The 13,536-nt window shown below is 36.9% G+C and overlaps 1 protein-coding gene and 1 long non-coding RNA gene across 5 annotated transcripts in view; one reads left to right on the top strand and one right to left on the bottom strand.

Annotated features, from left to right (window-relative positions):
• Positions 1 to 13,536, bottom strand: part of LOC105425085 (nucleolysin TIAR) — a 397,755-nt gene that overhangs the window by 341,888 nt on the left and 42,331 nt on the right. The window lies entirely within an intron of this gene.
• On the top strand, positions 9 to 12,893 carry LOC148937951 (uncharacterized). The gene is made up of 2 exons (XR_016141393.1): positions 9 to 7,944; positions 10,348 to 12,893. It is a non-coding gene; the product is annotated as an uncharacterized LOC148937951 (long non-coding RNA).

The raw sequence follows: 13,536 nt of genomic DNA, 5'->3' as shown, positions 1-13,536 counted from the left end.
GATCCTTTTACTCGCCAACAGCGATAGCCATTAGCCTCGCTATTTCGTTTGTTAGTTTGTAAAATACAGCGGCGCTTTTATCGAACAAATTTAATGAAATGGAGTGCTGTGCCCCACGATGCTGATAACGAAGCCTCGCTGCTCATATTAAATTCCGTTTGATATCGCGCACAACGTCAATTTCGTCGTATGTGAGCTTTCACTCTGTATTTTATGCGAATCCTGTCGCAATAAGCGACGTATGAGCATTTGCTGATGCATGCCTTTATGTGACTGGCAAGTTTTCGCGATTTTCATTTTGAATAGAGAAAAAGTGGTTGACTAAACCACTTGTATAGTAATTTTCTTATGATAAAAAACAGAAAAATGAAATACAATAATTTAATTAAATTTGCAAGCGTGATTAATTTAGACAAGGACAATTTTATAACTCAATATGAGACGTAGCGTAATATATGCGGATAGGAATGTTGGCATGTGCATTTTGCATATTTTTTTCATTCCAATGCACATACATCGAACGTATTTGCTGTTAAAATACAGATCCATTGTCTTTTGATGCGTGAAAAAGTTATTTCGCACGAACAAATATAGATAACTTTTATCTACATGAAAAATAGAGATTTAATATAAAACACGAACAATTAGACGTAATATACATCTTTTTAAAATTTTTTTCAATCATGGCATGCGATATTGCATGTAAATCATTTTCGTTTATATGAAAATTCGCATATGTGAAATGAGTATTTTCAATCAAGGCTTACGTAAACAAAAAATTGTGGCACGACTTTTCTCTTTCTTTTCTCTCTATTTTTCTACTCTCTACCTTGTTTTATCTCACTGACGCACAAGCAGAAAAATTATAAAATGCCGTGGGCTTTTCGCTCATTCATATTCCTTCGGTGTACCATAGCAATGCGATTGGCTAACTACCCTGCCATACTGTAGGATCCTTCTATTTCCCTTCGTCTCTCATTGCTCCTTCTATTCTCAGACGTTCGCTTTTACATTTCCCTTCCTTATTTTTACACAGCGTATACATATATACGCGAAACATCTCTTCTTCTTTTTCCCGCGTACCACTTTTTTCGTTTCTTCGTGATATAAATTCATCCCTTTAACTTTCTCTCTCCCCTTTTTCCTCTGTCTCTCTTTATTTTCACTCAACGACTGTTCTGGATAACGCATCGATTCGCTTCTAACTCACCCCGAGTAAAACACCCTCCGAAACCACCCTGGCTTCCTCTTTTTAGCTCATTCCTCCGTTCTTTCACCCCTGCCGTCATCGCTGCCGGTTTACTCTTCCTGATTAGGCTTGAGGGATGAAGAAAGCTTCGTCTACGCTCTGAAGCACCGTATAAAGACGTAAATGTCGCGTCGCCATCCGCCAATAGGCAGATTGGAACTCGCGGAATTTGATGATGAGAGAGTGAGGATATGATTGCGAGATAGTAAGTGCTCGAGGCAAGAGAATATACATCGAACACGCGGTTTACGGAACACGAGTTATAGATTGATTAATTATGCGTCGAATTAAATCATTTAAACTGCGATAATATATTACGTCAACGTCAACGTAAATACCGAACGATGAGACTTGTCGATCATTAGGATAAATAGTTTTTTCAGGTTACTTTATTATACGAGCATTGACATGCTGTCAGAGCATTATTTCGACATATCAGCATAGATATATTACTGAGTTTATCGATGCTTAAGGAAGAACTGTTAGTAATTTTCTTTTTTTGATCAAGTACAATCTATATATAACATTTGTTTGATTTGATACATATCGCAAAATATAAAAAAAGCAAATTGTATAAAAATTATCATAAAGATCTATAAATTAAAATTTTCAAATAGAAATCTTTACGACAAATTTCCTTCGCTGTTGAATTTTTCTTTTGATGTCTAACAAGCATCAATGTTGTCCCATACAATTAACGTCTAACGTAAAATTCATCGGCCCCTTTGAAATGTTGCAATTATGGCTAAATTTGTAATTACGGGCATATATTATCTTTAATAAACGAATATTGAAGCGCGCGCGAATCGCAGAAAATTACTCGCGGACAAAACTATCCATCGCCTGCTAGCCTGTAATTACTCAAGCGCGGTTAAACGAGGTCCCTATTGTGCCGCATGGAAAGAAGTAACATTACATCGAACCCGCGAGCATATATATAATCGCTTTAAACCAGGCGCGAACGTTACCCTGTGATATACGTGGCAAAAACTTGGCCACTTTATTCATATGCCTCCAGCTCCGTGTTCATAACCTTCCATAGCGAGAGTGTATAAAAAAGCGGGTATGCAGCCCCCTCGCACCCTGCCTTTTCCCGCTGCGGCAAGTCCGCCTCGGTGAACGCACCTATATTTCTTCCCCACCCCGGCTTAAATATGCTTAGATTCGGGGTAGTTTGATATTATGTTGCTTGCCCGACGAAGGGAATTGGCAAGAGGGGGTGCGAGACCTTCCGAGATATTTCAACAACGGCTGCATTTTGCATGGACCGAAAACTTTCCACGGCCGTGATACTGACACATACTTCATCGGCATTCGACGCCGACGAATCGAAGAGTGGAAATGGCATTTTGGAGGAGAGTTGCAGACGCAAGGAGTTAAAAGGAGTTTAGTCCGACGAACGCGGAACTCGTCGCGTTTTGCAAACGCTCAAGGCGCTCGACTGCTTGGAACTTATTAAACTCCGTAATTAAGGAGTTCTTGATCATGTTGGTTTAGATTTAATTACGTGGCTACGTCAAAAGTAAGACGTTAATTCGTTTATTTTTCGCAAATCTTTTTTAATAAACTCACATATTCCTCGGCATATTACCTGTTGCGTTTGTGAGACTAGTGTTAAAGTTGTATATTTAGAAACAGATTTTAAATATGTGCGAGTTTATATTTTACCTTGAAATAAGTTAAAATTATATTTTTTCGTTATATTATTATATTTATTTTATATTATTACGATTCGATTTAGCATGTCGACTGTTATACAGAATAAGTTTTAAATATAATGTAATGTAATATATAAGTTTATACGAATAAGAGAAACAAGAGAAAAATGTTGCTTATATATTCGTAGAGGGATAATATGCTCTACTTTCATTTACTCGTCAGAACGTAATTCTTTTACGTTACATATTCATTACTGTCACGCAGAATATTTTATTTCGGTCGATATCAAAATGAGATCGTGTTTAGCGCCGCATAGAGAATTGCAGTGCGCGCCGAGTGAAATATTAAAATCTGAAGAAAAATCAAAACGTGCTATAGGCGGGATATGGTAAAAAGATTGAAGCAGTTCGCGATATTCGAACGAGAGATGAAAGTCAAAAACCAAGAATCCGGAGATAAATCACGTCGAGGGCTGAAAGGCGGTAGTGTTGGAGTCAATGGCCCTTGCCCGTAGTTGCCCGGGTTTTTGGTTTTTGCCATGGCATCCTCTTCCACCCGACTTCCCGGCCTCCGTAGTGTCCTGGGTAATGGACTAGAAGGATAATAATGCTCTGTTTTACAGCAGCGAAGTGCTACCTCGGCTTCTCTCTTACTGCTGTTGGATGTATATGAAAACATCCAGCAAAATATCTACCGCATACTCGCCTCCATAAGTTTGAGAGATGGTGGTGTACACATACACATTGTCTCTCGCTCTCTCCCTTCTCTCTCTCTCTCTCTCTCTCTCTCTCTCTCTCTCTCTATCTCTCTATCTCTCTATTTCTCTCTGTTTTTTCATACTTTTCGTCCGTTCACTAATTCTATGTCCCACGCTGTGATTCTTATCTTTGTATTTTCTACAATTGTACGCAGCCATTAATTTTTTCTTATTTCTAGATATTTATGTCAAATTAAATTGTCATTCATAGGATTAATCGGAGATTTTTATAAGATTTTTATAAGTCTTCAAGTATACGTGCAGCCAACAAAGTCCTAGCTCATTTAATTTCAATCAAACATAGAACTTAATAACGTAAATTTTCCTGTAATTTATTAGCAACATAAACTTCAAATTAATTATTAAATTTATCTAATATAAATTAAATGTTATATTTGTTATTATAAAGAGAAAAACGCGGGAATGTCTTCTCCGGATAGAACAACTTTTCATACATCAATGTATCATGTATATCCCTAAAAGCTCCGTATGTCGAGGAGCATATGTCGTTACGTTGGTCGCCGCGGTTACGTTTCGTCGATGCAGCTTTTATTTTCGTCGTTTACTTTTATAGAGAAAGTTCTACAGCAAGCGGGCCGAATTCGAGGCGGCGAGAGGTAGTGATAGATACGACTGGAATATAGCACGAAGAAGGTGCTGTGGGAGGAGACAGCAAAGCAATAGTAACATTTACGGGAATTGCACTTTCCGAAGAGAAAATCCTACGATCTCTCTCACGAATCTCGTTTGCTTCTTCCGAAAAAGTGGTGAACATTTATGTATATTACATATGTAACATACATGCGAAACATTAATGTACATTTTTAGAATTTAATAATAAAACGAGAAATTTAGAATTATTTTGAATAGTTTAATAAAAATGCCAATATATAGAAGACAATTAGTTTTATACAGCGTTTAGATAATTATATAAACAATTCTTTATGTATCTTTTCAAAGTTGTTTTATTTTTTTATTGTACGTCTGTGGTCAATAAAATTAGCAAATACACACACACACACACACACACACACACACACACGAATAAATGAAATCCCATACGTATGCTTTGCAATTTGGTACATTACTAATGAAACATATCTGTATATATTTCTTTACATTTTATTCATATGTATATAACGTCTGTTCTCGTATATCTCTAGAGAACGCGAAAACCATAAAAGCTTGGAAACGAACCAAAGATTGGACATACTCCATGCTACAAGTGCTTCAATTTATAATATGTAGAAATGTTTATGTAGATGCAAAATTACATAGTTTGATCAACATAGTTTATAGATAAGTATAGATGGTGATATATATGTAATATTTCAAAATGGCCAATACAACAATACTCATCTCAGCATTTTACATTTCGTAAAATGACTCAATTTCACAATATAGCTATATGATCGCGTTAGAAAATTACAAAAATTAAATAGATAGGAAAAATTGTGCTATTGTGTTATTGTAAACCATCATAAAATTACGCGATAGTAGAGAAATTAAAAATAATTGTATTACATTATATCTATTAATAATATAAGCAATTGAAATAATAAATGATTGAGATATTATTTGTAAAATTGTAAATAATAATTTTTAGTTTACTATGGTTAATGTATTTGTTATAAATGAACTATATCATATTATTTTGTAACCGTATTAAAAATCTGCCATTTGTTGCAATCATATAAGTTCTTATATTCTGCGCAACATTTTGTTCCGTTGATTTCTGGGTGACATCATTTCATACATGAAATGATGAATATGCACGACATGTATGAGTTAACATCGCTGTGCTGCGCAGCTGTGTTTGCGTTCGCGCCAACCGTGTCTAAAGATAGCTTTACTCGAGTGCAGGTATCTGGAAAAATGAAGTAGCGCTTCTTCCCGCCAGACCTTTCGTTCGCTTCGCTTTGTCGTTTGGAAAACAGAACGCGAGGTTAAATCATGAGGGCGACCAATGAGCCGGAAGGGAGGAAAGGAAAGAGTAAGAGAGAAATGCTCGCCATCATCCCGCTCCACCGTCACAACCACTCGACCCTACTTATTTCAATAGCTTTCCCCTGCTTCGTTTGAATAATCTACGTCTATTTCGTGCGCACACACACACACACACACACATGCTCTCCTTCTCTAAATGTCTATCATTCGTATACATTGACAAAATTTACACGCTTATTAATGTAAATCTTTTATACATAATATATTCATTACTAACTAACATTACTAGATTCTTGAGTAAATGCTGTTAAGTCAGCAAAATAGATTTTGAAGATAGTTTTCTTTAAAGGCAAAAATGACACATCGCTCGTATATTGCATAATAGAAGAAAAACGAATCATAGATTACTTTTGAAATAAGGCAATTTATATATTAAAGTAGATAGGTATATAGGTATATAGGTATAACTCTCTTTCATTCAAATATACTTTCTCATGGTTTTTGAGAATGGTTATAATCAGACTGCAAAATTTCCGATGCCTGGCCTTGAAGGATTTATGAAGGTGTACCTATTCGTACCCTTTTCAATGCCTCCGCAACCGTGTCTGGCTCTTATATCGTGCATTCTCTTACTGCTTGTTCTCCAATTCTGTCTCTGTTTTTCATCTTATCTACCGGCGGCTCTATTACTCTTGTGAAAAAGCCGCGGGAGTTAATTCGAAGTCTTTTCTAGGCGAGAAGAATGCAAAAAACGGACGAGGCACCACTATCCTTCCGTTTACTTTTTTACCCTCTTTCCACGTTCAGGTTACCGGCGTTGGCACTTGCGCCTAATCTTTATCCGATATCTCGATTCGCGGCTGTTGGTCGCTTAAACGCGCAACAGCGATACTTGGTGTGTGGATGTACAAAGGTAGACTAGTCGGTTATACCGGACGAAGGGGCGGAAGGGGGTGGTTACGAAGCTGGTGAAAAAGTGCGCCAGTAATGCACGCTAGCATGCCAGCACTCGCGAGGGTAGAGTAGCACCTGAGCAGGTAAGCATTTTTAATGATACCACCATGCAACCTAGTAATAATAACCCGATGTGACGTATCCGAGAAGTTTCTGTCGGATCTGAGCTGTGATAATCGCATCTGCGATACTCGCTGGAAGGTATAATAATTTGTTGCGGAAAGTGCCACAATTCATTTACATCATATGCTTGTGAAAAACGTTCTCAGAGACAGTGATACATTTATATTCTACTTGAGCCATTGCAGTTGCGTAACTTGTATAAGTGCATAGAGAAAATATTCATATTATATATGCGCATAAAAAGAGTCAAGTAAAATATCAAATATGATTTATACGATTTAATTATAAATTAAAAAAATTAAAATTGTAATCATAAAATCTCAATAGATATTTACCTATTTATTTTGATATATATTTTATATAATATTAATTTTTATATACTATTCGCTTTTAATGAGAAATGATATTTTAACAGATTAGGGTGCGTTGCGGTCAACATCAGTCTACATCTAAAATGCGATTAAAACGCGTTGCCACCGTTCGTTGGGGTAGTTTTGAGCAACACGTTCTCCGGGATACTTCGGGAAAGCCGATGACAGCGGTTACACGCGGGAAAAAGAAAACATCAACGAACCTTTCAATTTGCGGATACCTCGGACCCGAAGTAATTCGAGACTATGGGCGATGAATGAAATCTACAGAGAGGACTGATTTCAGAACGATGCGGCGCCGTTGTGCGTACGTGCGTCTATTTGTGTGTGTGTGTGTGTGTGTGTGTGTGTGTGTGTGTGTGTGTGTGTGTGTGTGTGTGTGTGTGTTTCTGTGAATGCGTGGGCGTAGATGGGTCCAGCGCAAAACAAACAAGGCTTACCGCATTGATCGCCGTAATCCCGAGCATGTACGTAGTCTCCTGCTGTATACCTCTCTCCTGACTCTCACCGATGTCCCGGCCCAACCCCAGCCCCTCTAAACCCTCTTCTGTCGTGCGTTCCTCATAGTACGTGTGCGTTCTATCTGTGCGGTTAGAGAAGTGCGGTCGAACGTTTGTACGCGTTAACTTGCGCGCATGTCTTTGTGCTTGCGCGCGGATAAATTGTCACAACAGCGGGAGACACTAGACTAAACACTCCAACGATCGTGACCACCGACACAGACGCCGTGTTTCCATTGCACAAGTAATATCCGTGACAATATTACCCCTTACACTCTTCGTTGCCGAGGGTTCGATTTGACGCCAATGATATATATCGATGGTACCGGCGAAAATATGGGAAAGTGTGAAAGACTCGTCGATAATGATTTTTAGAACAGTAAGGTCAGTAAGTAGACCAACAAATAGATAGGCATAATATGGTCTGAAAAGAGTAGAAAACTTTATATAATATTGAACATTAGATTAAGTGATTGAATCCTGCTTTCTTTTACAATTTATCTCTTTTTACCAAAATGAATGAAAAATTACAGCGTACTAATGTGTACAATGTAAGTGTATTATGTAAGTAATGTGCACATAATATTTTAATTTTAGTATAGCAATTAATTTTTCATGTTAAATTTAGAATGTTTTAGAATGGAATGTAATTATATTGTATAATTCAAAATAATTACATAATATAAAATAGTTAATGAAGAACAGATTAGATGTAGACAAAGAAGGGTGAGAGAAATGTTGAAGTTCAAAAAGCGGAATGAGTAATTAAGGAATCGGTTAATTTTAGGGTCATGTTTTATGGTATACCGCTTGCTTTTCCTCTCGGGCTATACAATACAAAAAGAGGGCTTAAAACTGTAGAATTCATCCATGACATATAAACGAACGAGAAAACAAAAATATGTACTATGTATTAAATGTTATTTAATTTAAATTAATAGTATTCTATAATCGCATAATGTATAAAAATTATGTTAATTTCCTTTTATTTCTCAACTTTATATTATCATGCTAACACATATTATCTCATCTCGTTTTTTTAATTAAATATATAAACTATGCAGTTAAATAAGTTTTTTAGCACGTATTGCGCCGCACATATAATATTAATATTTAAATGCAAAGTTATTTATTTATTTTTATACTTTGTCTAATCTTTCATTTTATGACAGACGTAAATAGAAGATATTTGAAAATTTCATTATTTATTTCTATATTATTTTGTAACAGAAAATAAATGAACGGAGAGAAATAACTTAGGTAAAAGTCATGAATGTATTCAACTTACGATACATTCCATTGCTACCTGCTATCGATAGAAAAAAAACTTGAAAAAGTTTTTATTTCAAACTTTCAAACTTTTACGTACAGTAGAGTATAATAATTGTATCAAGAGTTTAAAATTTTTTCATTTTGACGATGAAACTATTTCTCTGTCTTAAACAAAATATTATTTATTCTTTGTGATATAAGGAATTTACAATATAACGTTGCGTATTAACTTTATTTGTTCGACTTCAATGTAACGTTTAGCTTTGTTCTTTCTTTTTATTCGATATTTGTTGACACGAGGTGTTTCTCGTTGTTCGTGTTTTTTTTTCCCTCTATTTCTCTTTATTTCATCCGTTCTTTGTCTACAATAGCATTTAACGTCCCATGAAGATCGTAAGCGTGGTAGGATTATTCGTGGATACCGGATCGCCTAAGATACCCGGAGAAGCTCCGAATATCCGGTTGCCTCAACGCGATATCCGTGACTCGATTTCCAAGAGCATCTCGTTGAAGCGTCTCTGTGTGTACGTATATGTCTGAGTGCGTGTATTTGTACGGTTCGTGTGTGCGTGTGTGCATGTATTGTGCGTATGTGTACTTACATATTTCCCTATTCCTTTCGTTCTGCAAACGGGATAGCTTTGCCATAGTCCTTTCAGATTTATCGTAAACTCGATTTATCTGACGGTTGCATATCAGTCGCTCGTCAAATGTCGCGTGCGCTTAACGTCGAAGCTGCTGATGCGTTTACGCTTCACCATGAATCTACTCGTATCCGACAAAGCCGAAGTATTGCAAAAGCGCAATATATAGGCGATATGAATGCAAACGAGCGAATGACGAGTCATCCCATTATATCTCGTAAAGCAAGATAAATTCAGAACTTTCTTCAAGTTCTTTGATTATAAGTTTTCTAATAAGTTTCAAACTAAGAGCTTTGTCGACAGCCCCGTCGTGTAAAATGAACTTTGTAGATGCCAAAGTAATAAATCGTTCCTTGCAATATATAATTACGTAACGTCTACTACATAATACTCTTTGCGACACATATAAAGCTAAATAAAATTGGGCGAGCTTTTCTGATTGTTATAAGAGAAGTAGCAAAAAGTAGAGGTAGAGTAAAGACGACAAAATACAGAATAGCGTGCTTATGGACTGTGGTTTCCATCTTTGTATTAGTTTCCTTTCCTGTACGATTGTCAGAATAATTCTACTTGTTCATTTGTTCAAACCTTCTGGAAAATTTCTTTCCACATGAGTTTCATTTCAGTACTTCTTATCAACTTGCATCTAGTCCTTTTAAAACTTTTTTTGTTAATCATGTTGATACAATAAATATTAATATAAACGATTATATTATACATTTCTAATTATTGAATATCATTAAATCATAGAATTTTTTTAATTGTAATATTCAACATATTAACGATAAAGTTACAGGATAAGTTACACCTTTGTAAAATACATTTTTAATAATAAAAATTTACAATCTTCTTGAATTTGTTTAATTTGCAGATTTGGTAGCGTCAGGTACAATGTAAGCAAAAAGGTTGACGGTATCGTCGGGAGCACCAAGGGACGAAAGGTGATTATAGAGTTCCTCATAGTATTCGTGCGGTCGTATCGTCTGACGAGGTCAAAGGTACGTCATGAGCAAAAGAGAGAAGACAAGAGGGCGAGACAGAGACAGCTGGGTTAGTTCGGGCTGGCTGCAGCGAAGGTTGATAGCCGGAGCTCCACGTTTCATTAGCCCCGGCGGCTAACAGTTAACCGACAATTTAAACAATTTTTAACTTTGGAACTTTGCCGCGTTCACCCTCGTCTCCTTTCTCCTCGGCAGCCTGCGGCATGGACGACAGTGAGTTGGACAAGGCTCGTCAGCGACCCAAGCACCAGTTTTGCTCGGGCCATAAGTAGGAAGAGGTATGCGGTACGATGGAACAGAGATGGTAGCGAGCAACGCGGCGAAGGGAAGGACAGGGAAAAAGGACACGGATCAACTTCGCAATATGTGATTATAAGGATAGTTAAAGTTTTAAATCGGTGCGGAACACGGTAACTCGTGAAACAGCCGAGCTAAGTCGCCGGTGGTGGTTTACACTGCGTGCAGGTCCCGCACTCACACACTCACACGCTCACATCCACACACACACACACACACACACACACACACACACACACACACACACACACACACACACACACACACACACACACACACACACACACACCGACGTATGCAACGTCGTCGCCTCGCACAATCGTTGAGTCACGCGCGCACGTGCGCGCTTTTTAATTTTACCGTATATAACTTCGCCGTTCGTTTACCCGTGCTGTGTGCGCAGCCATGTCTGGCTCTCGGCGAAAATTCAATTGGTCGCGTAAAACGTACGCGCGTACTGTACCAATGCTCGTTTCTCGGGCTTTGCACACGAACGAAAAATCCTCTCGAAGACATCGGGACTAGTGTGACGCGACGGCATCAATCAAACCGCGATCTTCGTTCGGGCCACTTCCATTGGGAGAAACTCGGAGAAATGTTTCCGTAAAGCTGTATAAGATCTCGTCAATCGAATTTCTATTCTAGCAATGATATGTGCAATCTAATAATTTAATATGAACGAACTTCTGCGAACCGTCATTTGCGTTACTGCAATTGAAGATATATTGCACGATTACTTGTATGAGTATTAATTACCATAATTTATCTTTGTACACGTTGACAATGTACTTTTGTTATTTTAGTTAATAATGCCTGATTAATAACATGGTCACGCGATAGAGTTTAAATAAATTGAAATGTTCTGCAATGATGATCGCTATTAAATGATCAACTGGCGCATCTATGCGGAAATTAATTACTATTTTTGTTTTTGCGGTGCAAATTATTAAATATAAAAATTACATATTAGATAATTAATTTAATATTCATATTAAATATACAAAATGTAATGAACTGAAGGAGAGGATGGATGTCTGACCATACGAAATTGTAACTACTGTACGACTCGTTGAAGTTAGGATATAGGATATACTTTGAAAAAAGGACATATATAAGTATACATATTTATGATATATATGCAAATGAAACGTACGAGCCATAACAAACACCAATTCCAATCAAAGTAAATCTGTCAATTCTTGCTACTACATCGGCAGTAACAGCATTGTGCTTGCCTCCCAGGTACAATCGTCGACTGTTGCATTACTACTCCCGGTTATATTTCGAGCGTATTTTGTACCATGCAATTCCGCGATTTCATTCGATAGAATTCGAAAATAACGCACGTCGAAGCCGCGCGGTACGGTTCGCGGCGTGCCATATTGAAATTTTTGTCAGAGGGAATACCGGGAACGCGTTTCTCCCTTTGCAGAGAACGACAGCGAGACAAAGAGAGAGGGTGCCCGATGGAGAGGGACGGTATTTCGATGGCCTGTTGCCGGCACGCCGCACGCCAGTAATATGCAAATAGCGCGACTGAAGCGCACCTATACGATGACAGAGACCGGGGCCGGGATACATGCGGGGAAGAGGGATCGAACGTACGTAACTGTACACGTCGGCTTTGATCAAGTGTAACAGCCCTCCGCGCTGGAGTGAACTCGATGAACGTTACGCGTGTAACCATGGAGTGTGGAAGAATTCGCGTTGTAATTTTCCCGAAAATTTCGGCGCGCCCTTGCTCGCCGCGTCGGAGGTATTCGAGCGCTGCGCGGGCGTTTTCGTCGCTCGCGGCCGCGTCGGTTCAATATACCTACATTAATGGGCATTCTCTGATCGGGCTGATCCAATTTAAAACAATTTCGTAGCTGCAGCGACTCGAACTTTTATGCGCCAAAGGATTTCGACTGTATAACTGGTATATCGATGCGCAATATCGTGAGATATTGCTGCGTCTGGATAAGCTACGTCAAGAGAATTAGATTTTTTTGTTAGTAACGTATAATTGCAGTTTTATAAAAACGTAATGTTTCTATGTTAAAGATTTTTAAATGATAAAGAAAAATTTAGAAAATGTAATTTTCTTTAATTAAAAATATATATTTGAATTATGAAAAGATGTGTAGTATGAATTATCTATTATACAAATACATATACATACATATACATAATACAAATTGCTTTAAATGTAACAGTTAATTTTGGTATTAATGTAAAAAGAATAATATATCGTATTGTATCCAGTATAACATGATTAATTCTTTAATAATTTTAACATTTGCAATTTCCAGTTAACATTTCAAATTAGAAAATTATAATTAGTTATCTATATTACATACTATTATAGAATTTTATTATTTTTATATAACCATGAATTTTTCAGAAGAATTTTGGATCTAATATTTCATTATATCGATCAATATTATTCAAAAAGCAATGCAGTTAAAAGCATTTAAAAACATGAAATATAGATTCTCTCTTTGAAGTCTTTCATTGCGATTCTCTGTTAAAATGTTAAAATGTTACATATTGTATGGGTAGTAATTTAACTCAAACATCAATATACGAATTTCCGAGATTTCAATGTCAAATTAAAATACGATATATTCATCGTGCAATTTTATGTCTGATTTATCACTTTTAAAATTTCTATACAATTTTACATTTACTTATATTATCTGAACACATGACCGCATTATTCATAATTGATTTTATTTTATGACATCTTCTATTGCGTAGAATTTTCACGGAATTATCTAACT

The sequence above is a fragment of the Pogonomyrmex barbatus genome, unplaced genomic scaffold (assembly GCF_055798465.1).
Source record: "Pogonomyrmex barbatus isolate J1 unplaced genomic scaffold, ASM5579846v1 scaffold1, whole genome shotgun sequence".
NCBI lineage: Eukaryota > Metazoa > Arthropoda > Insecta > Hymenoptera > Formicidae > Pogonomyrmex > Pogonomyrmex barbatus.
The sequence above is the reverse complement of the archived record's forward strand: the minus strand, read 5'-3'. Positions and strand labels throughout refer to the sequence as shown.